Source organism: Nycticebus coucang, chromosome 16, assembly GCF_027406575.1.
Source record: "Nycticebus coucang isolate mNycCou1 chromosome 16, mNycCou1.pri, whole genome shotgun sequence".
In the NCBI taxonomy this organism is placed as follows: domain Eukaryota; kingdom Metazoa; phylum Chordata; class Mammalia; order Primates; family Lorisidae; genus Nycticebus; species Nycticebus coucang.
This window is the reverse complement of record NC_069795.1, coordinates 92,748,186-92,755,589: the sequence shown is the minus strand read 5'-3', so window position 1 is coordinate 92,755,589 and position 7,404 is coordinate 92,748,186.

Below are 7,404 nucleotides of genomic sequence, written 5' to 3'. Positions count from 1 at the left end.
AGGAAAGGAGAAAAGTGGGCTGCACTTGAGTGCATATTTCTCATAAACTAGTTTATTATATTCTTCTAATTATTCCATTTGATGGTAATGGACATTCAAGGCTAAACTCCACATTGTAGCAGTCCTTCCAAATCTTTTTGGTTCTATTGTGATAAAAATATTAATTATATAACACTTGAAAACGTTCAGAATGATCCCTCAATTAACAAAACATTGCAGTGTTTCTTCTGTGAAGGACTTTGGGTTGCCTGCAAGGGTGGTGGTAATAGTAGCCGGATTGGACAGACAATAAGAAAATTCATTTGATTTTTTCTTACATTGGTAAATATGGCCTACATGTCCAAACAGTTTCAACTAAACTCTATTATGAGGCTCGTATTTGTAATAATGATAGAAAAACTCAGAGATCTGGGATTTTTTTTTTTTCTAGAAAGATTCCAGGAAGGACAGATAAATGCCTTCAGTTAGCAATTCAATCTCAGTTCAGACCTACAATTCAATCCCAGTTCAGACCTCCTTATTCTGTAAGTCCCTAAAATTCTGTGCTTCCAATTTTGCCTTTTAAAACTAAAGATCCTATGACTTAGATCATAAAAGATTAGCTACTTTCAGAAACACTGGTCTTGGGTTACTTTGACTTACAGAATTCTGAAAAGGTCTCTGCCATCCAAAAATATCTTTCCCAAGCTTTTTGTGGGCATGTAAAATTCCACCACTAGAAATTTTAGTATTTAGAATTACTCTTTGTCCTTTACTGATAAATCCGATTGCAAAACAAATTGAAGTAAACATAAAAGAACAAAAATATATGTACACTGGTAGTCCAAAGATAAGAAAAATATAGAAAATTTAAGTTATTTATGGCATTAAAGTGGTAGTATCACAGATTATATTGTCTTTTTAAAAATTTCCACTTATGTGTTTATAATAACCATCAGTAGGGGAAAAAAAACTAGTATCACTTTTAAAGACTCTAATCCCACCTGATTATTGTATCTCTAACTAGTGGAACCTAGAATATGAATAAACAAATTTTTAAAATAAAAAAGTAAATTAATACTCTCATGTAACAACTTTTAAATGGATTCAGGGAGAACAACATGAAACTCAAGAAATATTCACTTACAAGTTAATGAGGACTTACTACGGGGAAGGCATTTGGTTGGGTGATAAGAGAACCTGAAAATGACCAAGGTCTATGTCCCACCCTCTGAAGAGCTTAAGGCAAAAAGCTGATAACTTTGAAGAAAGAACATATTATTATTATCAGTTATCAATATTTTCTGGTGAACCCATTGATTAGCCATTTGTTTCAGATTTTTAAAAAGCAGAAGGGGGAGGCAAGCCTAGGGCAATACCTAGGAAAGATCAGCCTGGATTAAAACACTTACTGAAGGAAAACAAGGGCAGTGGGCCCAAGCAGAGAGAAGCGATAGCACCAAAGAGGAAAGAAGATGAGAGCATGCTGACTGCAGACTGTGTGTATTTCAGAGGGTTGATCAGAGCTCACTCTGACTTCTAGCAAATTATTTTCAAGACAAAAGGTGGGACCCTAACTCTTATCAATCAAGGAGCAAGTAATGGAGGAGGGATATTTATAGGCAATGTGCCCTCCTAGACACTATGTGAACTCTGAACAACTATGTGTCTCCTTAGAAGCCCCCACTTTGGTGAAGGTTGTTTTATTGAAATCATTTTGAAGTTCCTTCTAATATCTGATGTTGTGGATATCCTTGGTGCATGGTTTTGTTCTAAACATTTAAAAGCAGATGGAAAAAGTAATGTTCACAAGGAGTTGAATACATCACTAAATAAGGTATTTTTCAAGTTGTTTGAGAAATGGTTTACTTTCTCTTTTTTCAACTTTTATAGGCCTCAAAACACATTGTTTTTCCCCCCAGCAAAGAAATATGACACTGAGAAATGTCAAATGAACCCACTTTAGCAGGCTTCAAAACCATACCACTAACATATCATTTTAAAACATTTCTCTAAGACTCATTTGCTATAACTGATCACTTTCTATAGGAAGCACTAACATTCACAGGCCTTAAATTTTAATTTGGTCCCCAATACTGAATTTTGTAATCAATATCCTCTTTCGCTCCTCCTCCACCCTCTCAGGCAGCCTTATTCTCTGCCAGTAGCTGTCACATTTTTCTTTTTCTTTAGTCACCTTCTTCATTCTTCAACCTTCCTTGTGGGCCAACCTGTCTGCCTTTTATATCCATATTTACCTCCTCCTTCTCTTTCTCATTTCACCCTTCCCAGAAGTTTAGATTATGAATGCTAAAAATTGTGACTCGCTGTTTTTGCCATAGTGACCTTCCACTAATGAAATCTCTCTCCTCCACAAGACTGTTCTAAGAAAGCATAATTTTGAACATCCACAATTGTTGCCTAAATAAAGACAGCCATTTGATCCAGCTGCTTGTGTGTTAAATGTGTTCAAGAATATGATTTCCTACTCCTCTGCTTATCCAGTGTTCTCTAGGGCTCTCCTTTATTATACCTTTCTATTGCAACATGGAAACTTTAGTTATCCATGGTCTAGTCTAAACTGTACATGGGGCAGTGATAATGACCTTCTGACCCAACGGTTCTTCCTGGCTGTGGGTAGAATTAATAGCACTTTTTCAATTTCTCTCTTGTCTTTGCTTGAACATACTGGAATTACAACCTCCGACAAAAGTAACATCCCTATTGTAGGGGAAACAAAAGGAGTGTGTAATGAATTGGTTAAGATTACATTGCATGTTTAGATGATGAAATCCAACTGCAGCTCAATTCCTTTATTTTCTCTAGCTGGACCTCGTCTTTCAATAAGACATTATTGACTGGCATCGTCCCTAGGACAGGCCCTTTGGAATACAGGCTTGCTGCTTTGAGTTCTTTAGACTGAAAAACAGCTATGGTAAGGGTCAAGAGAATCAGATATGAGAAAATAATGCCCAGTACCTTAGGATGAGCACTGAATGATCAGATCCAGGTGGGGGTCCTTCGATTTACAGGAAGTACTAACCCTTTCCAAATTAAGGTGGCAGGACAGGAATTATAGTTGTACTTGCTATTTCTCTGCAAAAGTCTAAGACCAAAAGAAGAGAGGAAAAGGGAGCAAGGCAATGTTTTCTATAATTCACCACTATAGACCATGCTATAGTGACATTATAAGATGAATTTTTAATTGTTATGAATATGAAATCAATTAATGCTACAATTGTGAGATATTAACAAATGCTTTCTTTTATCACAAATCATATCACCTTTGGTTGCCCTAAATAGCAAATTATTGGCTTCTTTCTTCCATCTCCTTTATTTTACTGTGGTTGTGTTTGTCTTTATTTTTCAAAAAGAAGATTACTTACAATTTTTGCTTTTAAAAATGATATGCTATCCATATTGGCTGCAGAAAATATTTGAAATGTGGGCTTTTCAAAGAATGATCAGATCATTTATTCATCTTTTAGAGAAAAATGATAATATTCATCTTAATTATTTCTGCCAAGGACTGTAACACTAATTTTACTCTTTCTAAAAATTAAAATAGCAAACAGTTTATATAAGGTGTTGATAATTACCTATATTATTGTACTGCTGTGACAGATGTTGGCAAAAAAAAAGCCTAAAATGCCTACAGCTGTGCACTCCATGACATCCAGTTTATACTCAGACAGAAGGCTAACAGATGTTCTGAACTGTCACTTTGCCTAAATGTTTTTAAAGTCTAAGGACCTGCTTTATAATTCACCAGAGTCTGGTTTGGTTTCACAGAGGTCCTCAGAATTCCCATCTGTGACAATTAATGTTGAAGACATTGATAAATCAGCCCTTGTGTTTTCTCTCTTCTCTAGCAAACAGACATCAGTTTGTATATGAATTGTGGATTATGAAAGCTGTCTTTATATACATCCTATTGATAAAATTATTTCCACAAACATAAGATAGAATTGAACTATGAGAATGCAGAGGTTCTTTTTGAGCCAGGGAAAGGGCCAGGAAATCATCTGTTCTTTGCTTTCTGTTAAGTCTTACGCTCCTTCAAAGTAAAATGTTAACAATTCCCCATGACAATTTCCAAAAGGTATATTTTTTTCAATGAATAAAAAAGAGTTTTGTTATTTTTATTCAGCATTTTAACAGCTCTGCTCATAATAGTAACTATGAATTGCGTCCACTGTTAAAATAATGGAAGAAGAAAACAAATGGCATTCAGAAAGTATACAGCACATCTTCTTCAGCTTGACACCCTAAGACTTCCTCTTTCAAACATACCTTCAGATCCTTCATACAGAATTACTGCCCCGTGCAAAGGCCACCAATGCCTTATTTGCTGCTGCTCTTAATTTTAACAAGCTGGATTCTTGTAGTACACTTGCTTAATAGTTTAAACATTCTGTTAACAATTAGGTGTTTGGCCTATCCGGTTTCTTCTCCATTCTGTATAGAAATATAACTCCGAATAGTACATCTTTCTGGGTTTGTTTCTAAATTAGTCCCCACACTTAATTACGAGGATGAGAGGGATGCCTTATTCCTCTTTGTTATAGGCTAAGCTCTCAGTAATCCCAAACAAAAGAGCCAGTTCTGGAAGATATAGGATTTGCTAGCAGGATTATGGTCTCATAGATAATGATGTGCAGTCAGCAGAAGCGAAGCTTTATTTTAATTCAAATAAGCTAGTAAACAAACCACTGACAAGTCTGCTGGTGAGAGTAACTGGCTGCTGTTGCCACATTGGCAGCTAAATTATAGAAAATCTATTATACCCTGTTCACCATATGTTTAATTTAATACAAGATACAAATTAAACTATCCACAGTGCCTATTAAAATAACAATACTTTTTTTATATTTGAATGTCTTAAAATAATTTTCCCTGACCTTTTAAAGGGCAGTTTTGATATAGGTGATTATCTAGGGGGGAAAGGTAGTTAATAGGAGGCAAAAAAAAAATTAATTGCCTTTCTGAGAAAATAAAAATATAAATGTTCACTGGTTTACAGTTGCTAATAAGGTTAATTAGCAGTCATATATTCTGTTATTACTGTATTTCTCTTCCATCCTTTTGGTTGAGGAGGCTAGAGTTTTAAAAGTGATACTTAGTTTGACCTACGTGAGTCTATCCTCATGAAGCCATACCCGGTCCAGGACAGCCCGTGGGTAGCCATGGAACTAATGCCAGTTGAGACTTACCTTCTGAAAATTAAGTTTAAACCCTAGGCCCAACTTCGGTATGGAAAAAGACTGACTTTATATCCCTGCCTCAGGTCAGTCTCTCCACAGCCAAAAGGTCCCAAGGAAAGCCAGTATTAAGAGGCTGCCTTCCAAAAAAAGGAAAGAAGAAAGGACAGCCCACACACTATTCACAACCAATTTCCTCCTGTACCCACAGCAGTTAGCAGCCAGTGATGCTTGCTTGAGTCCATGTGGACTCAACTTACTGGATCCTAAAGGGGATCTGGTAAGATCTCTGAAATTATACAGCTAGATCTGAAACCCAGATCTACTATTTCCGGGATATGAAAACAGACATATTTAACCCATCTGCATCTTCCTTTACTCTGTTAAAATGGGGGCAAGGGAGGGAAATGTAATAGTTTAAACTTTATAGTAGTATTATGAGAAGTAAATAAGAGAACGATCTGGTATATAATATATACACATTAAAGATTAGTTCCTTTCCTCTTTCACTCTGAAGCAAAGAGAATGCTGCTCTTCCTTCAGGGCTGAAGGGAGAATGTTAGGAAGAAGGCCCAGAGGTGTCTTCCTTTCCTTTGAACATTAACTCCTTTCCACAAGCAAAACCCCAAATGGCCTGCTCCTTTTCTTCCCAAATCCACCACAATGCTTTCTCTTTAAGAATGTATCAGCAAGCCTCCCAAATCAGCTGTCTATCCATGGTCCTATGAAATAGAGAAATAAAAAATAATCATCACGCTTTGGGAGGCCTTTTCAAGGTTTTTGGTACAGATTTTGCTCTGGGTCTGCAATTGTGTTCATGGGGTTGCCCTATGTGAATTTCGGTTCAGAGAATAGAAGCCTAGCAAATCTAAGTATGCACGAGCAATTACAACGTTGCGTTAAGATGTGCATTTGGAAATGTCCTTAGTTTTTCATGATTCTAGAATCCAACAGATGGTATTAATGTTTTACTTCTCCTCCCCCCCCCGCCAAAAAAAAAAAAACAAGTATCTTAGATTGAAGCAAGAAGCAATTTCCAGAGCGTGATACTACCAAAAATATGCCAGAGGGACCCAGGACAAATATCCCCATGTCCCCCCTCCCCCCAACCCTTCCACCCCCACCTCCACAGCCCTGATATGCAGAGGTTGGGAGACCAGGGATATTTCCATTTAGTGAAACATTGAATATATTGATAAATTAAGAAACTGAAAAAAGGTGGGGGGGTCACAAAAGTTGTGTCTTATTTCAAATGTTTAACATTTTAAAATGAATACTTTTAACGCATAAAGACAAAATATATGATTATATTTATGACTTCATTTTACAGAGATCAAAAAAATTTAATGGAGGCTCTTGGTGAATGCTGTACATGGGCCCTGCTTCTACCTCTAAATTTCTGCTTAGTTGTAAGAGCATTCGGCCTCTTCGCGGGCAGCCTTCCTTCCCGACTGCACTCTCACCTTCACCAAGCCCGGTTCCAAGTGAGAGCCGCCCTCTGCCAGAGGCTCGCCTAGCCCTTTGCTTGGCTGGACCTGGGTTCCGACTTTCCCGTCCGGAGCCGCCCCTCCCCCAGTAACCACGATCTAGCCCTTGAGAAAGAATCTCCTGGGCGCGCGGTTCCAAACACCGGGTACGGGAGAACAAACCAACTGGCCACACGGGGAGCTGGGAGAAATAAGCGGTTCCAGATTCACTTCGACATTGAGTCTAGATTCAGGGAGATCTTACTCGCCCTCCCGCGCCTTGGAGCAGCCCATGGGCTGGGAAGGGCGTCCTGGAAGGCGGCCGGGGCGGCCAGACCACCCGGCACGGCGCGCACCCAGGTGGCGGGGCCCTGGCCTCCCTGGAAGCCGGGCCTGCGCCCGAACCGCGTCGGGACGTGGCGCCGGGAGCGCCACCAAGTGAAGTGGCGGGCGCGGCCGGGCGGGGGCGCAGCGCAGGGCCCGGGGACGCCCCCGCCGGGCCGAGCCTCCACTTTCCCACGCGAGCGAAATCGGGCGAGGCTGACCCAGCCCGCAGGGCCCAGAAAACGTGGGAGGCCAGGCCGGGTCTGAAAAGCCTCGGTCTGAAAAGCCCAGGTGCCTCTCGGAGTCCCACAGACCAAGGACAGGATGTATGGAGAATGCCCAAAGGCTGAGGCTCCGACTCCAAGTTTATTCTAGAGGCTTTGAGCAGGGAGGTTGCCAGGTCTTTTCACACGCACGCACGCATATTCCCTGGT